At 39.4% G+C, this 21,938-nt stretch overlaps 2 long non-coding RNA genes across 2 annotated transcripts; both read left to right on the top strand.

The window, feature by feature from the left end:
• Positions 1-4,487: 4,487 nt before the first annotated feature.
• Positions 4,488-5,876, top strand: LOC118215033. The gene is made up of 3 exons (XR_004762754.1): positions 4,488-4,765; positions 5,222-5,282; positions 5,743-5,876. It is a non-coding gene; the product is annotated as an uncharacterized LOC118215033 (long non-coding RNA).
• Positions 5,877-20,714: 14,838 nt separating this feature from the next.
• On the top strand, positions 20,715-21,929 carry LOC118215034. Its single transcript, XR_004762755.1, has 3 exons — positions 20,715-20,829; positions 21,285-21,345; positions 21,806-21,929. It is a non-coding gene; the product is annotated as an uncharacterized LOC118215034 (long non-coding RNA).
• The last annotated feature ends 9 nt before the right edge of the window (positions 21,930-21,938 follow it).

Below are 21,938 nucleotides of genomic sequence, written 5' to 3'. Positions count from 1 at the left end.
CGCTTGTAAAGTGTCTCCAATTACACCAAGTTCGTTTTAGATGTACTGGCTAATTATATCTGTCTCTGGAATTTGGATTTATGAGATCGCTAATAGCGTTATCAACTGTATTTAAAACGGTGACGCACAGAACTGCTGCCGATTACAGGTTAGTATTCTATCAATTATTTTGTTTAAATTGTATCCAGTGCCACAGCGTTCGTTATAGAAGAACTGGTTAATTATTTCTGTGTCGGGAATTCAGATTTATGAGATCGCTATTTGCCTAACGAACTTCGGCAGCGCATTCCGGTGCCCACGCGATCTATCTGGAGGACGTGTACCGCTTGTAAAGTGTTTCCAATTACACCAAGTTCGTTTTAGATGTACTGGCTAATTATATCTGTCTCGGGAATTTGGATTAATGAGATCGCTAATAGCATTATACTCTGTATTTTAAACGGGTGACGCACACAACTGCTGCCGATTTCAGGTTAGTATTCTATCAATTATTTTGTTTAAATTGTATCCAATGCCACAGCATTCGTTATAGAAGAACTGGGCTGCGTTTCCCAGAGTCTCCTTAGCGCTACGTGCGTCGTAACTTATCCCTTAAGCTCTTCCTTTAGCTCTCGAGCTGCTTCCCAGCGTCTCCTTAGTTAAGGTATACCTTTAAAAGGGGGGTCTGGGGCACTCGTAAGCTGTCCCTTAACGCTGCGCTCCGCGGTTTCAGCCTTATTACGCCAACATTTTGCTTTTCAAATCGACAGTTGTACTACAGTGCGCATCTAGTAGCACATCTGCATGCGAAAATTACATAGATAGTTTAATATTTACTTTTTACGAAAATAAATTTTCCAATCAACGTTTCTGCATAGCACGTCGTGAGAATGTTGTAGTTTTACCTGTCTATCCACATCATGATGGTAATTAACCCTATATCGCCATTTGTATCACATATGATACATGAGTTTCTGAGACTTCTAGGTCATCAACATAATCAATACTTTCCTGAAAAACCTGTTGTAGACAACCTAATACATGTATTCTGCTCTCTGGTGGATTATCTGTGCACTGCAGGTAGTAGGGGGTCTTTCAGTTGTAATGCCGAAAATGGCTACCTCCATGTTGGGAGCGGCATGTGTTTTTCTGGGGAATCTTTTCTAATTTTGAAAAAGTTACGTTAAGAATAACATTTATTTTGTTACTAATATTTCAATATGAATATTCACTGTACTTAAGAAACTTATAATTACTTAATATTTTGTACATTATTTTATAGTAAAATCGTGTTGAAAATGTGCGTATTAAATATAATACAGCAGGTATATAAGGTAATTTATCTGTAGATTCCTCAATCGTCATTGTATTGCATTTCATGATGCAGTATGCATTATGCCTACCACAATGTAAAATACACTATTTTGATTATTTAATTTAACTAATTAAAGATTGAAATTAAGATATATTTGGAGTGGAAATTGAGATATTTAGATGTAATTTTTATATCCAACCGACACAAGCATGATAATCAGTTATGTTGCTACATAGGCACAGTACAAATGAACAGGGCAGGCCTAAAAGAATGCAACATGATGTATGAAAATGATTTGAAGAAAAGGGGAAGAGGGTCACTTGATTTACAGGCATTTAGCAGACGCTCTTATCCAGAGCGACTTACACAACTTTTACATAGCATTTTACATTGTATCCATTTATACAGCTGGATATATACTGAAGCAATTTCGGTTAAGTACCTTGCTCAAGGGTACAACGGCAGTGTCCTACCCGGGAATCAAACCTGCGACCTTTCGGTTACAAGTCTAGTTCCCTACCCACTGTGCTACACTCCGTCCTTACACTTACGTCCTTAGACTTGATTTTAGAGTAAAGGAAAACAACATCATTGTAAGATGGTGTGACAACAAAGCTGTGCACTTACTTTCTTCTTTTATTGGCATCAAACCAGTGGGATACATAATGGTTCCCAGACCAGCCAATGTTGAATCATACAACAAATTCATGGGTGGTGTTGACCTCCTTGAAATGCTGTCTGCACTTTACAAGTTCAGCTTCAAATCCCAAAGATGGTATTTGTACATTTGGTGGCACACTGTCACAGTGGCAGTCATCAATGCATAGAACCTCTCCAGAAGAGACCAGAAGAAACTGGAGCCCCAGAAGAAACCCATGGCCCTGCGAAGGTTTCAGGCTTCTGTTGGCACTTCTCTCACAAGCGCAGGAAAGGCCAAAATCAAGTGTGGCAGACCACTATCCTCTCCAGTACCAGAGGCAGCACCCCCCCCCCCCCCCCCCCCCCCCCCGCAAAAGGCCAACTGCTAGTGTACCTGCTGATGTGAGAAAGGATGGCATTGATCATTTCCCAACATGGGAAACCCGACAGAGATGCAAGCACTGCACAGGCAATCACTTCTCGCATGTCTACTGTGGGAAATGTAAAGTCCATCTTTGCCTGAACAAGGACAGAAACTGTTTTGTTGCCTACCACAATGCGATATAAAAAGGTTGTAAATGGTTCATGTTAGAAAAAAAAGAGCAAAACCAATTAAAATGTCCCAAAGGATCCAAATGCAATGAAAAATTTATGTTTTTGTTGAAAAAATAAAAAAAAATTGAAAATCAATAAATTGCCTTAAATGCCTGGCGAATCAAGTATGATACATAAAAAATATTATATATGCAAATTAGTTTTTGAATTTTTGATTTTGTCAAAGGATCTAATAAACTCTTCAATTTCAAAAAATTAGAATTTTCTGGCTATTATTTGATATGTCAGGCTTTACAGGGTTAAGTATAGGGCCTATCCATGATACTAATCCATTTCGTGAAAAGAAAAAAAAAGTTTTTTTTAAATTATATTTTTTAATATAATTTAATATAATTTAATATAAATTATAATATATATTTATATGTATTGGCGCTAACTTAGGATATGGCTTTTCTGACTGCATACCCTGTAGAAATTAGTTCGTTTGTGTGTGAGTCAATGATCACACTGACTTGGAACAAACCGCCGGTTTATTAAGAATATAAAACCTGTGTGTGCAGAAACAACGTTGAGTGAGTCTACTTGCATGACCGAACTAGAACACGTTGATTGGCCTAGCCATGAACACACATACAGGTACAGTGGCTCATAATGGACAAACATAGCCAAATGATCTACATCCCCTTCCTTTAGCTCACACCTCATATATAAAACAAAATAGCACACGGTAAATATCAACATTACGGAAAATTTTCTTACCATGTTGTTTTACGATTTTCGGTAAACAACCCAATAATGATATTCTTGGTTAAATTTAAGATTATCCAACAGAAAATTAAGGTGGATGAACAAATTACTTTTTTACTTATTAACAGGTAGACCTATTCATAAGGCAGAATTCATCATGGTCAATTTCCACAGACGCGCTTTTGCCTTTCATCTACGATCATTTTTGCATTGCAGAGAAAAGTTCGCGGGAATCAGTGCAGTGCAGTGATATGCTGCTACAGTTGCCTATATATTGTGTGACAGAAACAAATTAACATTAGACCTTTGTTTCAATAAGAACAAAATAATTCACCCATATGTAGCCTATGTCCTTTCCCCCGGGCTTCCACGAAGTCCCAGACTATGGCTTATATGTCCCGATTGATGCTTTTTTTATTTTATCCTTTGTAGCCTATATGTACGTATTTATTGAAACTATCACAAGGTCTCGTCTTAACGGACTCTTAAAGAGATTAGCAGATGATCTCTAGTAGGCATAGCTTCCTCTTCTGCAATATTAGATTGATGTAAAATGATTATGACAACACTTGTTATATTAAAACGTCATTCACAAGCCTTTACAAGTGAGACAATCAATTCGCTTGGCATCGATTGATAAACTTTTCAGCACCTCAGTGAAGGCCAGCTCCACCTTACGATGTACCTTTACGTTGTACCTTAAGAGTTGCCTTAAGGTATAATCTGGGAAACACTCGTAAAAAAGCGGTTTCCCTTAAGAAGGTATACCTTAAGAACCTTCGTAAAACGTTAAGGTACATCGAAACTCGGAAACGCAGTCCTGGTTAATTATTTCTGTGTCGGGAATTCAGATTTATAAGATCGCTATTCGCCTAATGAACTGCGGCAGCGCATTCCGGTGCCCACGCAGGTGCTTCTTCGTTCACTGTGGAGCCCAATCGCCCCTTTTATTTGCCCCAGGCATTTAAAAGGCCTCATTATTCATTAAGCTAGCTGCATTCAAAATCCGTTTTAGAAAGACGCTATGTCTACGAACACACCGTTTTAAAAGGGTGACAGTGCTAGGCAGATGAATTTGACTGTCATATGGTTTACATATGGTGTTTTTATTAAATTATGTTGTTGGGTTGCAGAATCAGGAGGCTTTTGTGGCAAGCAAGGAGCATCAGAATTAGCTTTAGGCTACTCAAGAGCAGGACTGTATGCATCTTAACCCAATCTCTCCTGGTCAACACACTTTCATCCCACGTCACATCCTTACTAGGGTAGTCTTCCAACTACTCTCGGGAAAGTAATACAGTGCCTCCTAGTGGTCAGAATACACTCAACCTGTAACATCTATTATTGAACACAACAAATTGCATGGTATGAAACGGGAATGAACTATTTTTTCTTGATAAAATCATTGTTTTCATAGAACTTACGACCAGAGATGTTTGCTTAACAACGGTGCGACTAGAACTACAAACCAGAGTGTCTGCATAAGGACGGTCCAATTAGAACTACGAAGCAGAGTTTTGCTTGACAACGGTAAGATAATATGCCCAAACGCCCGCAGAAGAACATTTCACGTCCAGCTGATTAAATCTATAAAAAATCAATAAATATAAAAGCAAACTCATTGTCATTGTTGGTACACGGCATGAAATTGATGTGAAATTACAGGGAAATTCCTACAGTAATCTGCTGTTTTATTGATATACGGCACATTGCTTAAGACAGAACAGCATTGTGGGCGTTTTGCTCTTAACTGCATAACACCGTTTGAATTTTCAGTAATTAACTGGAAATTGCTATGGATATTGGGAAGCCGTTGGTTAGTAGTGGCGACAGAGAATTTGCTAACAAAGCAATGCCAAGTTTCGAGTGTCACACCTAATAGGCTACGCGAATTTAAAAGTAATTATATCACAATTTGTTCGTTTTTGATTTCCAACAGAATACGTTGATCTGTATTTCACATAAATTTTCTTGTTCTTTTCCAAGGCAACCCTGTACTTTGAGTATTTTTTGTTGCAGCTGGCTAGAGTGTCGCCGGATTGTGCAGGTAGGCTACGTGCGTTTCGAATTCATCAAACTAGTTAGTATCATAACGGCCAATCATTCGCCAGCGATAGCTTAGTATGAAAGCATGTTTACATGTCAGTATTGTGGTCACCAATGCTTAACGAAGTATGCGTTTGTTAGGCATATGAAAGTACATGCGAGTCTTCCAACCGCGTTGTTTAAATGCGCCTTTTTTGATTGCTCCCGTTCGTTCAGAAACATGACGCAGTTGGAATGTCATGTATATCGAGAGCATAAAGATAAGAGGAGAGCACAGGTAACTGCAATCGAGTGTGTATCTTGTCATGTAGAATTTTGCAATGTTAGATGCAATGATTTATCCAGTTTAAACTCTCATTTGAAATCTCATATCGGAGAGGGCAGGGCCGTTTCTTGTCCATTTCGTCAGTGTGGGAGAACGTTTTCAGTCGTCTCTTCCTTTATTTCTAATTTTTCCACAGTACACAAGTCTTGTACAGTATCCAGTCTTCTGGGCCATGTAACAGTAGGAACAGAGACGAGACTAACGGCAACCAATGAACAAGTTGAGGATGTTTCAGTGTTGGAGGGGGATTTGACTGACGACGTAACGTAAGTGATGATAACGAGGGAGACCAAGCAGCGGTGCTGCCAGAGAGAGCAGATGAATCCCTTTTCTTGAACAATTTGGCTTTCTTTTATTTAAAGTTGCAGGCAAAACTTTTACTGCCAGCATCAGTCATACAGTCTATTATTGAGGATTTTCAAGCAGTGCATGATATCAGTCAGTCTCATTTACTTCATAAGTTGGACGAAAAGCTGGTATCATTGGATATCTCTGACCGTGAGAGAGAAAGGTTCTTAAATCCGAGGATTTGTTTCGGGCATGCAACACTGGTACCTTGAAAACTGATCAAAGACAAAAAACGGTTTTTAAAAATCAGTTTAGATACATTGAGCCAGTCCCACCTTATCTTGGAAAGAATGATATGGGATCACAGAGTGGCTTTAGTGAAAACTTCAGTAAAGGCACCCATTTCTGCAGATTATGTACTAGAGCCCGACCGATATATCTATAATATATTAATATATATTATATAATAAACAAAAAAAAACGATGATTATTTATCTGTACTTGTCTGCTTGAACGTTGTAATTGCTATTTACTACAATTATCCAGTAGAGGGAGCTCTAATACAAGTGTGAACTGCAGCAGCTGACGCGCTACTTCTCTAATAAGACGTTTGTTACTCGTGCCTCATCCAATATTCTCCACTGCAAGACTTGTCTGCACAGATTCGGTTGCGGCAATAAAGGTATGTAGATTTAGTGAAAGTTTTTAATTAAATGCGTTTATACGACCACTATGTTTATCAATCCTCATTATCAAACGAGCGAGCTAGCTAACATATTTGGTTCACTTTAGCAAGCTAGCAAGCCTTTATGAACTGGAAGTGAGCACATAAGCAGCGTAGGATCTACATTTCCAGAGGACATCGCTGTATTCTCAAATAAATAACCAGCCAAAATAAAATGGTGATTGAATGTGTCACACATTTGTTTTTTTTTTTTGTTGTTTTTTATCTGAGATAATGATATTAGCTACTATATGATGTTTTGTAAATAGCCAAGGCGTGATTGCAAGCGAGTGTCATCTTGTCACGCGTCATCGTAGCAAGCTAACCAGACAGTAAAAAAGCAGATAAAACACTTCGAACATGAATCATTTTAAGCCATGTTATCTAGCTTTGTCGTGATAACATGAGAGAAGGATTGCTGTTGGAGAACTGAATCAACCAATAGTTAGCGCGGGTAACCTGCACGAAAGCTCATACATATAAGAAAATACAATAAGAAAATATAATTAATTTAACTTACTGAGAAAATATAATAAGAAATAACGAGGCTGTGTCATAGCTAATGCGTTATTGCGAGCGAGTGTGTCATCTAGTCACGCGTCAGAGCGCATTGTAGTTATTTTCACCGTCTAATTCTTATGGACAGGGAAGCTCGTTTGATAGTCTTAGTAGGAATAAAATAAGAAAATATAATTAATGTACTGAGAATAGATACTAAGAAATAATAATAACAAATTAATAATAACAACAATAATAATAATAATAATCATAAAAATACATGTTTGAAACTGGAAAAGGGATTTTTTACATTAATTTTTTTATAGATGTTGGAAAAGAAAGGAGTAAAAGCAAGGTGTGGAGTTATTTTGATTTCACACACTTAAATATAGTGTTAATATGTATATTTAATTTAATATCATCTTTTACTTTTTTTATCTAAAAAGTTTTGTGTGTTTATTTTAATTTTTTTTTGCGTTTGCTTATAAGTTAAATGTTCTTAAATATAGAAACTTTAATAAAATATAAGTTTTTCAAATTGATTTGAAAATGTTGCACTTTTTGACAAAATATCGGTCAAAACATCGCTAATCGGTGGGCTAGGACTCTCCAAAATCGGGATTGGCACCGGACCCAAAAATCTGGCATCGGTCGGGCTCTATTATGTACTGTTGGCCATGCTCAATTTTTGTCATCTCCCTTCACAACAGGTGAAAAGAAAACAATTGCATCATACAAAGACAGCGTGCAGCACAGCATGCAGCATAACGTAAGTACATCAAAACTGTCACTGGGAATTAAATTTGATTTGATTCCAAATTTATCAAATTAACCCACTTCCATGTGTGCCAACTTGGTCTGCCTCCTTGTCTGGGCCATGACTTATTTGAGGGTATCGTCGCATATGACTTCGCTCTATACCTAAGTCATTTTGTCACAAATCAGAAATTCTTCACGTATAGAGAACTGAATGGACAGCTTAATCACTTCAGGTACCTCGGCGATGACGCCAGCAATAAGCCATGCGAAATGAATCCAGGAAGTGAGAAATTGAGTGGACATGCTGTCCAGAATTGGTGTTTCCTTAGACTTCTGCCTCTCTTGATTGGGGACAAAATTTAAAATCCAGTTGAAAATGAAGTTTGGCAATTTGTGTTGCTGCTAAGGCAAAAAGTTGAAATTGTTTGTGCTCCTGCCATTGCAACTAGTCAGATGGCCTACTTGAAAGTCCTTATTGAGGAGTATTTGCCGAGTCGACAGTATTGTTTTCCTAATCACCCACATAAGCCGAAACATCATGTAACCCGTTAGAAAAATAGCAACGTTTTAAAAGAGTCCTGTAGCTTTAAGAAAAGGGAGGCTCCCTACCTAACTGTTAGGAGGACTTGTTTTGCGTCCCTAATTAGTTTTATTGGCTGTAACAGGCAGTAATGTCTTAAGATCATTCTGGAAAATAGTTAGCCCCGCCCACTCCCAGGGACTTGGTTGAGACTGTTTGTCGCACAGCAAGAGGGGAGAACGGGAGAAAGAAAAAGACGATTAGAAGTAAAAAATCATAATCGTTAATTTAAGCAGTAAACCTAAAGAGTAGCTCCGTAAATGACCCACGGACCAAATATTTTCCAGATCGCACACTTCAATCTCTTTCCTTGGGATCTTGGTAAGTTAAATGTTAAATTTGCTAAAGTATCGTAACTGTAGCAGCAACACGTGTGCTATTGACTCTGTGTTTCCTTGAAAATAGCATTAGCCACACGTGGCGTTTAATATTTTTCAGTTTGCACACTTCAGTTTCTTCCTTTGGGATTTCAGCGAGTTTAAATTTGAAATTTAGCTAAAATATCGCCATTGTAGCAGCAACACGTGTGTTATTAACTCCGTGTTTCCTTGAAAATAGCATTAGCCACACGTGGTATGTATAGCTATTGAGTTTCTCTCATATAAAGTTGAATGTTGCTATTTGAAAGCGTGAATCGCACTGTTATTGTATCATACGTGTATGAATGTGCTATGTAACATGTGTATGAATGTGCCATGTAATAACCTTGTGTTAATTTTAAGTAGGCTATAGCTCATTCAAGGTGGCTATTAGTTGAGCCTATGCACTTAAATGAAGTTAGCTAATGCAGTACTGTTAGAAACCATGCACTAGCGCTTAGCAAGTGCGCTACATTTGGGTATATGATGTAGCCATATCTTCTATTGTGCATGACAGTGCAAGAGGGTTAGTTCACATGCATTTAAATGATTTTACAATCAACTAATGATTTACTTGATTGTTAAAGGTTTATTGCCATGTATTTATATTGAGTTCATGGTTTAAAAAATTATTTGCTATAGTTACATGGAAAATACCTTGCTCATAATTCATGATTAATGGTTAAAGAGTGATAGAATATTTGATAAAATGAAACTGTACAGTTGAACATTTATAAAGTGTACTATTTGGTTTATTAGTAACACTTTTACACTTTTGAGGTTACAATGATGCCTTAAAGAAAAAAACTAAGATTGAGAAAAGTATTCAGTTGTTATAATAGCCTGTTGTCATACAGGCTGGGTTTTTTGGATACCTGAGAAGAAACCTGTGAACCTAGGATTCTCTCCCTGACGAGGGAGATGGCGAGCCGACCAGCTTGATCAACTTGATTCATCTTCATCCATTGAGGAAGAACCCCCTGATACCCCTTGTTTCTCCCAACCCCACTCTGGTGTGGTAGGATTGTGATTGAGAAATTACACAATTTTATTTGATACTTTATTTTTTGTAAAAAGGGTACACCCAACCAACAATACTGACTTGAAACTAACTAAATTGAACTTGACCAATTGAACTGAACCAGACTGAACAGAAGACATTCAGAACTGAATGGACAGTGAATACAGTTACAACACTCAGGACATTGATATGAAGACAAATGAATGTGTTTGAATGTGATAAGCTTTACATATTGTCATTACGTTTTCTTTAATACAGTTCTAACCATTTTGCACTTACTTTCTGGCTCCGGTTGTTCATTGTGTCCATCTCTTCATTCATAACCTCTCCTTACGAACCTAGCTTTAACCTGAAAATATTTACCTACTGCTAAGTGACCCTTTAGGTGGGTTACAGTCATCATATACGTGACTATCCTGAACTGATACTTTGCTTTGGGCCTCTTATTCGCTCTTGGACCCTTAGGTTTGAGAGTAAACACACTTTTTAAACAGTGTGCTCGCAAATTACACAACTTCAAGAATTTGTGATCTGTTGATTATTTAGGCCTCCAGCTACGTAGCTCTGTGGCTGTACACAATGTCACCGTTAAAGGCACAAGCTACAAAAAAAGCCACGTGTGTTGTCTTTGAGAAGAATGATGAGGGACTAGTCTTTGGCAAGATAGAACTGATTCTTGTTTGCAACAGTTGTGTTTACTTTGTCACAGAGAAATGCCAGTCTGATTTCCTTTTTGATCAGGGGATTTACTGCCTAAAGATGGGCTCAGAGAACCCCATTTCAAATTATTTCTGCCTCGAACATGCAAGCCTGCTTGACTATTACCCTTTGCCTGTGTACAACATGTTTGGTCTGTCTCTAATAGCCCTTCGCCACTCCTTTCCTTCAGAATGTCTGATATAAGTGAGAGCATCAAGGACGCAGTCATTTCTGTCCTGCCAAGTGTGCCAGAAGAAACGATCTTACACCAGGGAGTGGAAAGCAAAGATGACTTGCAGTACATAAGAGAACAGGAAATTGCAGAGGTTATTCGACCAATTCAGTGCAGAAAACTTTTAAATGCATGGAAATGAGCAGGTACTGTATATTTACTACTTCACTACCAAATTAAAGAGTGTATTAAAAAGCTTATTGTTTTATCTAATTAATTATGGCATAATTTTAGTCAATATTCATAATGATAGATTTTTGTTTTCATTGCCAGATGCCATAAGTTGTGCTACCCCCCTACTCCAGTCCCCAGAAGGCAGTTCATCACTGTCAAGCTCCTTGAGATCCAGTAGCCCTTCACCATCACATTCCATTCCATTCCATAACTTGGCGTCATTTTGATGTCAATACTTTTGAGTAACTTGGCATTTTTGTTGTAAACGTGTTTTTTATGAGATATCATTTCTTTTTGCAAAGAGTTTTATTATGAGAGTGAGAAATGCGAAGTGACCCTGTAAGAAACGTTTGTGGATTATGGCTATCCTTGTGTGAATTTGTACAGTCTGATGAGCGTGTACTGTTTAGCAGTTTCGGTTTGCTATCTATGTAAAACAGTGGCTGTGACAAAGGGTGCGGTGGCGTATAAGTGTAAAACGTATCAGAGATGCATGTGAAATATAGCCAGTGTATGTACTCACGGATTTGACGTCCATCCAACTGACAAAAGAATCAGCAAGCCCGTAGAATTATAACTCTCTAGGTCGCAACTTGTGTAGCCTTCTGTCCTGCTCCGTTGTCTGTTATTTCGTGGAGATGCACTTTTAGTGTTTGTAAGGTTTATAAGGCATTTTGATAGGCTTATCTGCAGGTAGGAATCCTCTTCGCTGTTTTGCTAAACTAGAACCGGAAAACATGATAGTGGAGAATAGGAGCAGACGCATATGTCCCAGCAGGTTTTGCATATGAGAAAATAACAACAGTGTGAGAGAAATTAGGGTGAAATTATTAAATTTCGGAGTTGAAACAATATGTTTTTAGCAGAATGGGCATGTAGGTGAAAGTTGACATGATCACGGAGTATAGTGCGAAGTAAATGGAGTGACCATGAGCGAGCTTATATTCCTTATCGAACGGTATATATAACAGTCGCTATAAAGCGCCAGCTGTTAAAGTGGGGGGTTAAGTAACACGTGAAATCTATTGCACTGCTATGTTTTTTTCATGTTCAGTACTAGTACTGAATCATGTTTTTAAATGTAATATTTTAATGGGTAGTTGCAGAACGTACATACATAGTAATTGTTTGTATGTGGCTGGATAGAGAACAGGGCGAGGTAACATGATGTAGAAATGTGGCGTTTGCTGATAAGAAGGTTTTGTACAGTGAAGAAATGTAATTAGTAGAAATGGCACAGCTGTGAACTGGTGTAACCTTTTGATAAAAGTATTACATTTGCCATCATGAAATGCATATGGGTGGCCATGAGTGAGTTTTGGTAAAGAAAATATAAGCGTAAGAGAACGTTAGTGTAAAAGAGGAAATTATCTGCCTGAGAACGAGGCGGGATTCAATCGTTCAACCGGAGGTTTACCAGTCTGTCACTTTGTTAGGGCAGCACCATGACATAGCTATGCAATGCGTGAAATATCATTAGCAAACCTGTCCGTGGTTTTAAAGAAGAACACAGGCGAGTTAGCACAGAAGAGCTCCCGTTGAATCCATATGGCTTTGCAATATTGTAGCCGGTTAACAATTGAACGTGCAGATGGTACGTCATAATACAGTTTGGGGAACGGCTGGTAGATATGGTGCAAAAGCAATAATTGAGAAGTAGTAGACAATTATTAGTGAGGGTAAAAGCAGGTTAAAGAAACACATTCCTAGCTGGGCTTGAACTTCCAACCCTGTGTTCCCAAACCTGTAACCTTACCCACTAGGCCACAGGCGGGCTAGCTGTTTGTACTCAAAATGTTTCAGAGTAAAAAGGTATGGGTATTTTGCGTGTGTATGCGAGTTTTTCATAGGGTCGTGTAGGTGAAGATTTGGCGGGTGTCTGTAAAATGTCCAATGGGAAGACATGTTATTAGTGGGATAGGCGGCAGGAAAAATAACAATGAGAAGATGAAGAAGAAGAAGGAGAAAACGTAAAATCCCCTTAGTTTGGGGCTTTATTGTGTGGACATGTGAAGGTGTTTATGACATCTGTCTGTTGAAATGGGGTCAGAATGTACAGAATTTAATGTTTTTAATGGCTGAGTGTCTGTGGCTGTTGTGGTTATTTCTGTGGGGAACCCTGAAAAGTGCCAAACTCTCTGTGCTGTATAGGTATGGGGCATGCCTCCACCAAGGCGTATCTTGGTGGGATGGCATACCTGCCATCCCAATACCTGTCAATTTTGTTTTCTTTTTTGTGATGGTCATAATTTAGAAGCAGAAACAAATTTTGCTCAGAGGGGGTATACTCATTTGCAACATGGCTTTTTATAATGTTGGTTAAAAAAACATGCTTTCCTGTTTAGCATTGCAGTATTGCAGTGTTGCTGAAACACTACATAATATCTTTTTTATTTGTAAAGCGATAAAGCTGGATTTCCATTTTTCAGAGAGGGTGTACTCCTTCATGATGTGCACTGTAACATTGCTGTGTCCCAAGCATGGTGCCCTAAAATTGGGGGGATTGTGTATAAAAAGGGCTGTAATTCATACACTGTTCACCTGATATGCATGTAAATACTTTTTTTTATTACAAATCTCAAATTGTGGAGTACAGAGGCAAATCAATAAATGATGGGTCTTTGTCCCAAACATTATGGAGGGCACTGTATCCCTAATAATATTTAAATGCGTTTAATTTCATATTGTTTGTTCTCTGCAGGTTTCTGCCTCTGCTGCTGACGTTGAGAGGTCCTTAACTTTGCCTGACAGTCCTCGATTGATTGTTCTCGGTATGCATGTGTATGTTTAATTAAACTTTTCCTTGACCATGTGGCCACACCACAGGCCTTCCCTGTCCTCACTGCTATGCTATGTGTCAACCCCATCCCAACCTGTTCTCTCCCCTACAGAACTCGCCTCCGCAGGCGAGGACCCCGTGGCGACGGAACCTCTCCAAACTTCGCTATCCCTCACTGACCCCCCTGTGACGACTTCACGGTCGCAGGAGGGCTATGGAACTGCCAGTCTGCTACGCGGAAGGCTGACTTCATTTCAGCCTACGCGTCCCTCTTCTCCCTACATTTCCTTGCCCTCACTGAGACCTGGATCACACCAGGCAACACTGCAACCCCTGCAGCCCTCTCCTCCTCCTTCTCCTTCTCTCACGCCCTCCGCCCGTCTGGCCGTGGTGGGGGCACAGGTTTGCTGATCTCTCCCTCTTGGAAATTCTCTGTTCTCCCCCTTTCTCACCTCTCCATCTCTACCTTTGAATACCACTCTGTCTCAATCACCTATCCTGTTAACTTGTACATTGTTGTTATCTATCGCCCTCCAGGGCCCCTGGGAAGCTTCCTCGATGAGCTCAACACCCTGCTCAGCTCCTTCCCAGAGAATGGTGTAGAGGGGAGTCAAACTGGGACCCAGAAAAGGCTGGCATTTGAACGGGCCTGCAGGCTGGGACTCATCCTGTACTTCAAAGAACCCAGAGCCGTGTGATAAAACAACAAGTTACTTGGACTTCCTCGGGATAAGCAGGCCATTTGGCTCTCTGGAATGTTGCCATCTGGACACTTCTAAGATAAGGGGAACTAGTCTCTTTGTCTATGGTTGTGGGGGTATGTGTGTTCGGGCCATTAAGGGTAAAAAGATCATCAGGCCTCTGGAAAAATGGTGGGGCAACTACGCTTGACAGTTCCACAGTGCCGTTATGTGGGCGTAATGTTACACTTTTTATTTATTTTCTGGATCTGGACTCTAAACCATCTGTTTATCATATTTACAAACCCCGGAAAACCTTACAAACCATGCACATGTTTTCATTATATTACTGTATTATGCCTTATGTAATAATAACATGGATTGCATGTAAAATGCTTCAACAAAAGGGTATTTTCATGACAACTGCACCATAATATTACATCCCCTGGACATGTTTGGCATATTCAGGAAAATTCCAGAAATTGAATGAAAAATGTTTCATACCCAATAAAATTTAATAAAACATATTTTAAATTGTATCCAATGCCACAGCGTTCGTTATAGAAGAATTCGTGAATTATTTCTGTGTCGGGAATTCAGATTTATGAGATCGCAATTTGCCTAACGAACCGAGGCCGCGCATTCCGGTGCCCACGCGATCTATCTGGAGGACGTGTACCGCTTGTAAATTGTCTCCAATTACACCAAGTTCGTTTTAGATGTACTGGCTAATTATATCTGTCTCGGGAATTTGGATTCATGAGATCGCTAATAGCATTATACTCTGTATTTAAAACGGGTGACGCACACAACTGCTGCCGATTACAGGTTAGTATTCTATCAATTATTTTGTTTAAATTGTATCCAGTGCCACAGCGTTCGTTATAGAAGAATTGGTGAATTATTTCTGTGTCGGGAATTCAGATTTATGAGATCGCTATTCGCCTAACGAACTGCGGAAGCGCATTCCGGTGCCCACGCGATCTATCTGGAGGACGTGTACCGCTTGTAAATTGTCTCCAATTACACCAAGTTCGTTTTAGATGTACTGGCTAATTATATCTGTCTCGGGAATTTGGATTTATGAGGTCGCTAATAGCATTATACTCTGTATTTAAAACGGGTGACGCACACAACTGCTGCCGATTACAGGTTAGTATTCTATCAATTATTTTGTTTAAATTGTATCCAATGCCACAGCGTTCATTATAGAAGAACTGGTTAATTATTTCTGTGTCGGGAATTCAGATTTATGAGATCGCTATTCGCCCAACGAACTGCGGAAGCGCATTCCGGTGCCCACGCGATCTATCTGGAGGACGTGTACCGCTTATAACGTGTCTCCAATTACACCAAGTTCGTTTTAGATGTACTGGCTAATTATATCTGTCTCGGGAATTTGAATTTATGAGATCGCTAATAGCATTATACTCTGTATTTAAAACGGGTGACGCACACAACTGCTGCCGATTACAGGTTAGTATTCTATCAATTATTTTGTTTAAATTGTATCCAGTGCCACAGCGTTCGTTATAGAAGAATTCGTGAATTATTTCTGTGTCGGGAATTCAGATTTATGAGATCGCTATTCGCCTAACGAACTGCGGAAGCGCATTCCGGTGCCCACGCGATCTATCTGGAGGACGTGTACCGCTTGTAAATTGTCTCCAATTACACCAAGTTCGTTTTAGATGTACTGGCTAATTATATCTGTCTCGGGAATTTGGATTTATGAGATCGCTAATAGCATTATACTCTGTATTTAAAACGGGTGACGCACACAACTGCTGCCGATTACAGGTTAGTATTCTATCAATTATTTTGTTTAAATTGTATCCAGTGCCACAGCGTTCGTTATAGAAGAATTGGTGAATTATTTCTGTGTCGGGAATTCAGATTTATGAGATCGCTATTCGCCTAACGAACTGAGGCAGCGCATTCCGGTGCCCACGCGATCTATCTGGAGGACGTGTACCGCTTATAACGTGTTTCCAATTACACCAAGTTCGTTTTAGATGTACTGGCTAATTATATCTGTCTCGGGAATTTGGATTCATGAGATCGCTAATAGCATTATACTCTGTATTTAAAACGGGTGAGGCACACAACTGCTGCCGATTACAGGTTAGTATTCTATCAATTATTTTGTTTAAATTGCATCCAGTGCCACAGCGTTCGTTATAGAAGAATTCGTGAATTATTTCTGTGTCGGGAATTCAGATTTATGAGATCGCTATTTGCCTAACGAACTGAGGCAGCGCATTCCGGTGCCCACGCGATCTATCTGGAGGACGTGTACCGCTTATAACGTGTTTCCAATTACACCAAGTTCGTTTTAGATGTACTGGCTAATTATATCTGTCTCGGGAATTTGGATTCATGAGATCGCTAATAGCATTATACTCTGTATTTAAAACGGGTGAGGCACACAACTGCTGCCGATTACAGGTTAGTATTCTATCAATTATTTTGTTTAAATTGTATCCAGTGCCACAGCGTTCGTTATAGAAGAATTCGTGAATTATTTCTGTGTCGGGAATTCAGATTTATGAGATCGCTATTCGCCTAACGAACTGCGGAAGCGCATTCCGGTGCCCACGCGATATATCTGGAGGACGTGTACCGCTTGTAAATTGTCTCCAATTACACAAAGTTCGTTTTAGATGTACTGGCTAATTATATCTGTCTCGGGAATTTGGATTTATGAGGTCGCTAATAGCATTATACTCTGTATTTAAAACGGGTGACGCATTCAACTGCTGCCGATTACAGGTGAGTATTCTATCAATTATTTTGTTTAAATTGTATCCATTGCCACAGCGTTCGTTATAGAAGAATTGGTGAATTATTTCTGTGTCGGGAATTCAGATTTATGAGATCGCTATTCGCCCAACGAACTGCGGAAGTGCACTCCGGTGCCCACGCGATCTATCTGGAGGACGTGTACCGCTTGTAAATTGTCTCCAATTACACCAAATTCGTTTTAGATGTACTGGCTAATTATATCTGTTTCGGGAATTTGGATTCATGAGATCGCTAATAGCATTATACTCTGTATTTAAAACGGGTGACGCACACAACTGCTGCCGATTACAGGTTAGTATTCTATCAATTATTTTGTTTAAATTGTATCCAGTGCCACAGCGTTCGTTATAGAAGAATTGGTGAATTATTTCTGTGTCAGGAATTCAGATTTATGAGATCGCTATTTGCCTAACGAACTGAGGCAGCGCATTCCGGTGCCCACGCGATCTATCTGGAGGACGTGTACCGCTTATAACGTGTTTCCAATTACACCAAGTTCGTTTTAGATGTACTGGCTAATTATATCTGTCTCGGGAATTTGGATTTATGAGGTCGCTAATAGCATTATACTCTGTATTTAAAACGGGTGACGCACACAACTGCTGCCGATTACAGGTTAGTATTCTATCAATTATTTTGTTTAAATTGTATCCAATGCCACAGCGTTCATTATAGAAGAACTGGTTAATTATTTCTGTGTCGGGAATTCAGATTTATGAGATCGCTATTCGCCCAACGAACTGCGGAAGCGCATTCCGGTGCCCACGCGATCTATCTGGAGGACGTGTACCGCTTATAACGTGTTTCCAATTACACCAAGTTCGTTTTAGATATACTGGCTAATTATATCTGTCTCGGGAATTTGAATTTATGAGATCGCTAATAGCATTATACTCTGTATTTAAAACGGGTGACGCACACAACTGCTGCCGATTACAGGTTAGTATTCTATCAATTATTTTGTTTAAATTGTATCCAGTGCCACAGCGTTCGTTATAGAAGAATTGGTGAATTATTTCTGTGTCGGGAATTCAGATTTATGAGATCGCTATTCGCCTAACGAACTGCGGAAGCGCATTCCGGGTGCCCACGCGATCTATCTGGAGGACGTGTACCGCTTGTAAATTGTCTCCAATTACACCAAGTTCGTTTTAGATGTACTGGCTAATTATATCTGTTTCGGGAATTTGGATTTATGAGATCGCTAATAGCATTATACTCTGTATTTAAAACGGGTGACGCACACAACTGCTGCCGATTACAGGTTAGTATTCTATCAATTATTTTGTTTAAATTGTATCCAGTGCCACAACGTTCGTTATAGAAGAATTCGTGAATTATTTCTGTGTCGGGAATTCAGATTTATGAGATCGCTATTTGCCTAACGAACTGCGGAAGCGCATTCCGGTGCCCACGCAGGTGCTTCTTCGTTAACTGTGAAGCCCAATCGCCCCTTTTATTTGCCCCAGGCATTTAAAAGGCCTCATTATTCATTAAGCTAGCTGCTTTCAAAATCCGTTTTAGAAAGACGCTATGTCTACGAACACACCGTTTTAAAAGGGTGACAGTGCTAGGCAGATGAATTTGACTGTCATATGGTTTACATATGGTTTTTTTTTTAAATTATGTTGTTGGGTTGCAGAATCAGGAGGCTTTTGTGGCAAGCAAGGAGCATCAGAATTAGCTTTAGGCTACTCAAGAGCAGAGCTGCGTTTCCGAGTTTCGATGTACCTTAACGTTTTACGAAGGGTCTTAAGGTATACCTTCTTAAGGGAAACCGCTTTTTTACGAGTGTTTCCCAGACTATACCTTAAGGCAACTTTTAAGGGACAACTTAAAGATACATCGTAAGTTGGAGCTGGCCTTCACTTTGGTGCTGAAAAGTTTATCAATCGATGCCAAGCGAATCGATTGTCTCACTTGTAAAGGCTTGTGAATGACGTTTTAATATTACACGTGTTGTCATAATCATTTTACATCAACCTAATATTGCAGAAGAGGAAGCTATGCCTACTAGAGATCATCTGCTAATCTCTTTAAGAGTCCGTTAAGATGAAACCTTGTGATAGTTTCCATAAATACGTACATATAGGCTACAATGGATGAAATAAAAAGCGTCAATCGGGACATATAAGCCATAGTCTGGGACTTCGTGGAAGCCCAGGGAAAAGGATATAGGCTACATATGGGTGAATTATTTTGTTCTTATTGAAACAAAGGTCTAATGTTAATTTGTTTTTGTCACACAATATATAGGCAACTGTAGCAGCATATCACTGCACTGCACTGATTCCCGCGAACTTATCTCTGCAATGCAAAAATGATCGTAGATGAAAGGCAAAAGCGCGTCTGTGGAAATTGATCATGATGAATTATATACCGGGTGCCTTATGAATAGGTCTACCTGTTAAAGTGATTTGTTCAGCCACCTTAATTTGCTGTTGGATAATCTTAAGTTTAACCAAGAATATCATTATTGGGTTGTTTACCGAAAATCGTAAAACAACATGGCAAGAAAAATGTTCCGTAATGTTGATATTTACCCAGTGCTATTTTGTTTTATATAGGAGATGTGAGCTAAAGGAAGGGCATGTAGATCATTTCGTTGTGTTTGTCCATTATGAGCCACTGTACCTCTATGTGTGTTTATGGCCAGCCAATCAACGTGTTCTAGTTCGGTCGTGCAAGTAGACTCACTCAACGTTGTTTTTGCACACACAGGTTTTATATTCTTAATAAACCGGCGGTTTGTTCCAAGTCAGTGTGATCATTGACTCACACACAAACGAATTAATTTCTACAGGGTATGCAGTCAGAAAAGCCATATCCTAAGTTAGCGCCACTACGTATAAATTTAAAAAAACTTATTTTTATTTTCACAAATTGGATTACTATTCTGGATAGGCCCTATACTTAATTGCCATCATTATGGGAATAGACAGGTGAAACGACAACATTCTCACGACGTGCTATGCACAGAAACGTTGATTGGAAAATTAATTTTCGTAAAAAGTTAATATTAAACTATCTATGTAATTTTCGCATGCAGATGTGCTACTAGATGCGCACTGTAGTACAACTGTCGATTTGAAAAGCAAAATTTTGGCGTAATAAGGCTGAAACCGCGGAGCGTAGCGTTAAGGGACAGCTTACGAGTGCCCCAGACCCCCCTTTTAAAGGTATACCTTAACTAAGGAGACGCTGGGAAACAGCTCGAGAGCTAAAGGAAGAGCTTAAGGGATACCTTACGACGCACGTAGCGCTAAGGAGACTCTGGGAAACGCAGCCCAGGACTGTATGCATCTTAACCCAATCTCTCCTGGTCAACACACTTTCCCCTTACGTCACATCCTTACTAGGGTAGTCTTCCAACTACTCTCGGGAAAGTAATACAGTGCCTCCTAGTGGTCAGAATACACTCAACCTGTAACATCTATTATTGAACACAACAAATTGCATGGTATGAAACGGGAATGAACTATTTTTTCTTGATAAAATCATTGTTTTCATAGAACTTACGACCAGAGATGTTTGCTTAACAACGGTGCGACTAGAACTACAAACCAGAGTGTCTGCATAAGGACGGTCCAATTAGAACTACGAAGCAGAGTTTTGCTTGACAACGGTAAGATAATATGCCCAAACGCCCGCAGAAGAACATTTCACGTCCAGCTGATTAAATCTATAAAAATCAATAAATATAAAAGCAAACTCATTGTCATTGTTGGTACACGGCATGAAATTGATGTGAAATTACAGGGAAATTCCTACAGTAATCTGCTGTTTTATTGATATACGGCACATTGCTTAAGACAGAACAGCATTGTGGGCGTTTTGCTCTTAACTGCATAACACCGTTTGAATTTTCAGTAATTAACTGGAAATTGCTATGGATATTGGGAAGCCGTTGGTTAGTAGTGGCGACAGAGAATTTGCTAACAAAGCAATGCCAAGTTTCGAGTGTCACACCTAATAGGCTACGCGAATTTAAAAGTAATTATATCACAATTTGTTCGTTTTTGATTTCCAACAGAATACGTTGATCTGTATTTCACATAAATTTTCTTGTTCTTTTCCAAGGCAACCCTGTACTTTGAGTATTTTTTGTTGCAGCTGGCTAGAGTGTCGCCGGATTGTGCAGGTAGGCTACGTGCGTTTCGAATTCATCAAACTAGTTAGTATCATAACGGCCAATCATTCGCCAGCGATAGCTTAGTATGAAAGCATGTTTACATGTCAGTATTGTGGTCACCAATGCTTAACGAAGTATGCGTTTGTTAGGCATATGAAAGTACATGCGAGTCTTCCAACCGCGTTGTTTAAATGCGCCTTTTTTGATTGCTCCCGTTCGTTCAGAAACATGACGCAGTTGGAATGTCATGTATATCGAGAGCATAAAGATAAGAGGAGAGCACAGGTAACTGCAATCGAGTGTGTATCTTGTCATGTAGAATTTTGCAATGTTAGATGCAATGATTTATCCAGTTTAAACTCTCATTTGAAATCTCATATCGGAGAGGGCAGGGCCGTTTCTTGTCCATTTCGTCAGTGTGGGAGAACGTTTTCAGTCGTCTCTTCCTTTATTTCTAATTTTTCCACAGTACACAAGTCTTGTACAGTATCCAGTCTTCTGGGCCATGTAACAGTAGGAACAGAGACGAGACTAACGGCAACCAATGAACAAGTTGAGGATGTTTCAGTGTTGGAGGGGGATTTGACTGACGAACGTAATTG

Source organism: Anguilla anguilla, chromosome 16 (genome assembly GCF_013347855.1).
Source record: "Anguilla anguilla isolate fAngAng1 chromosome 16, fAngAng1.pri, whole genome shotgun sequence".
Taxonomy (NCBI): domain Eukaryota; kingdom Metazoa; phylum Chordata; class Actinopteri; order Anguilliformes; family Anguillidae; genus Anguilla; species Anguilla anguilla.
Note: the sequence above shows the minus strand (reverse complement) of the source record. Positions and strands in the feature narration are given on the sequence as shown.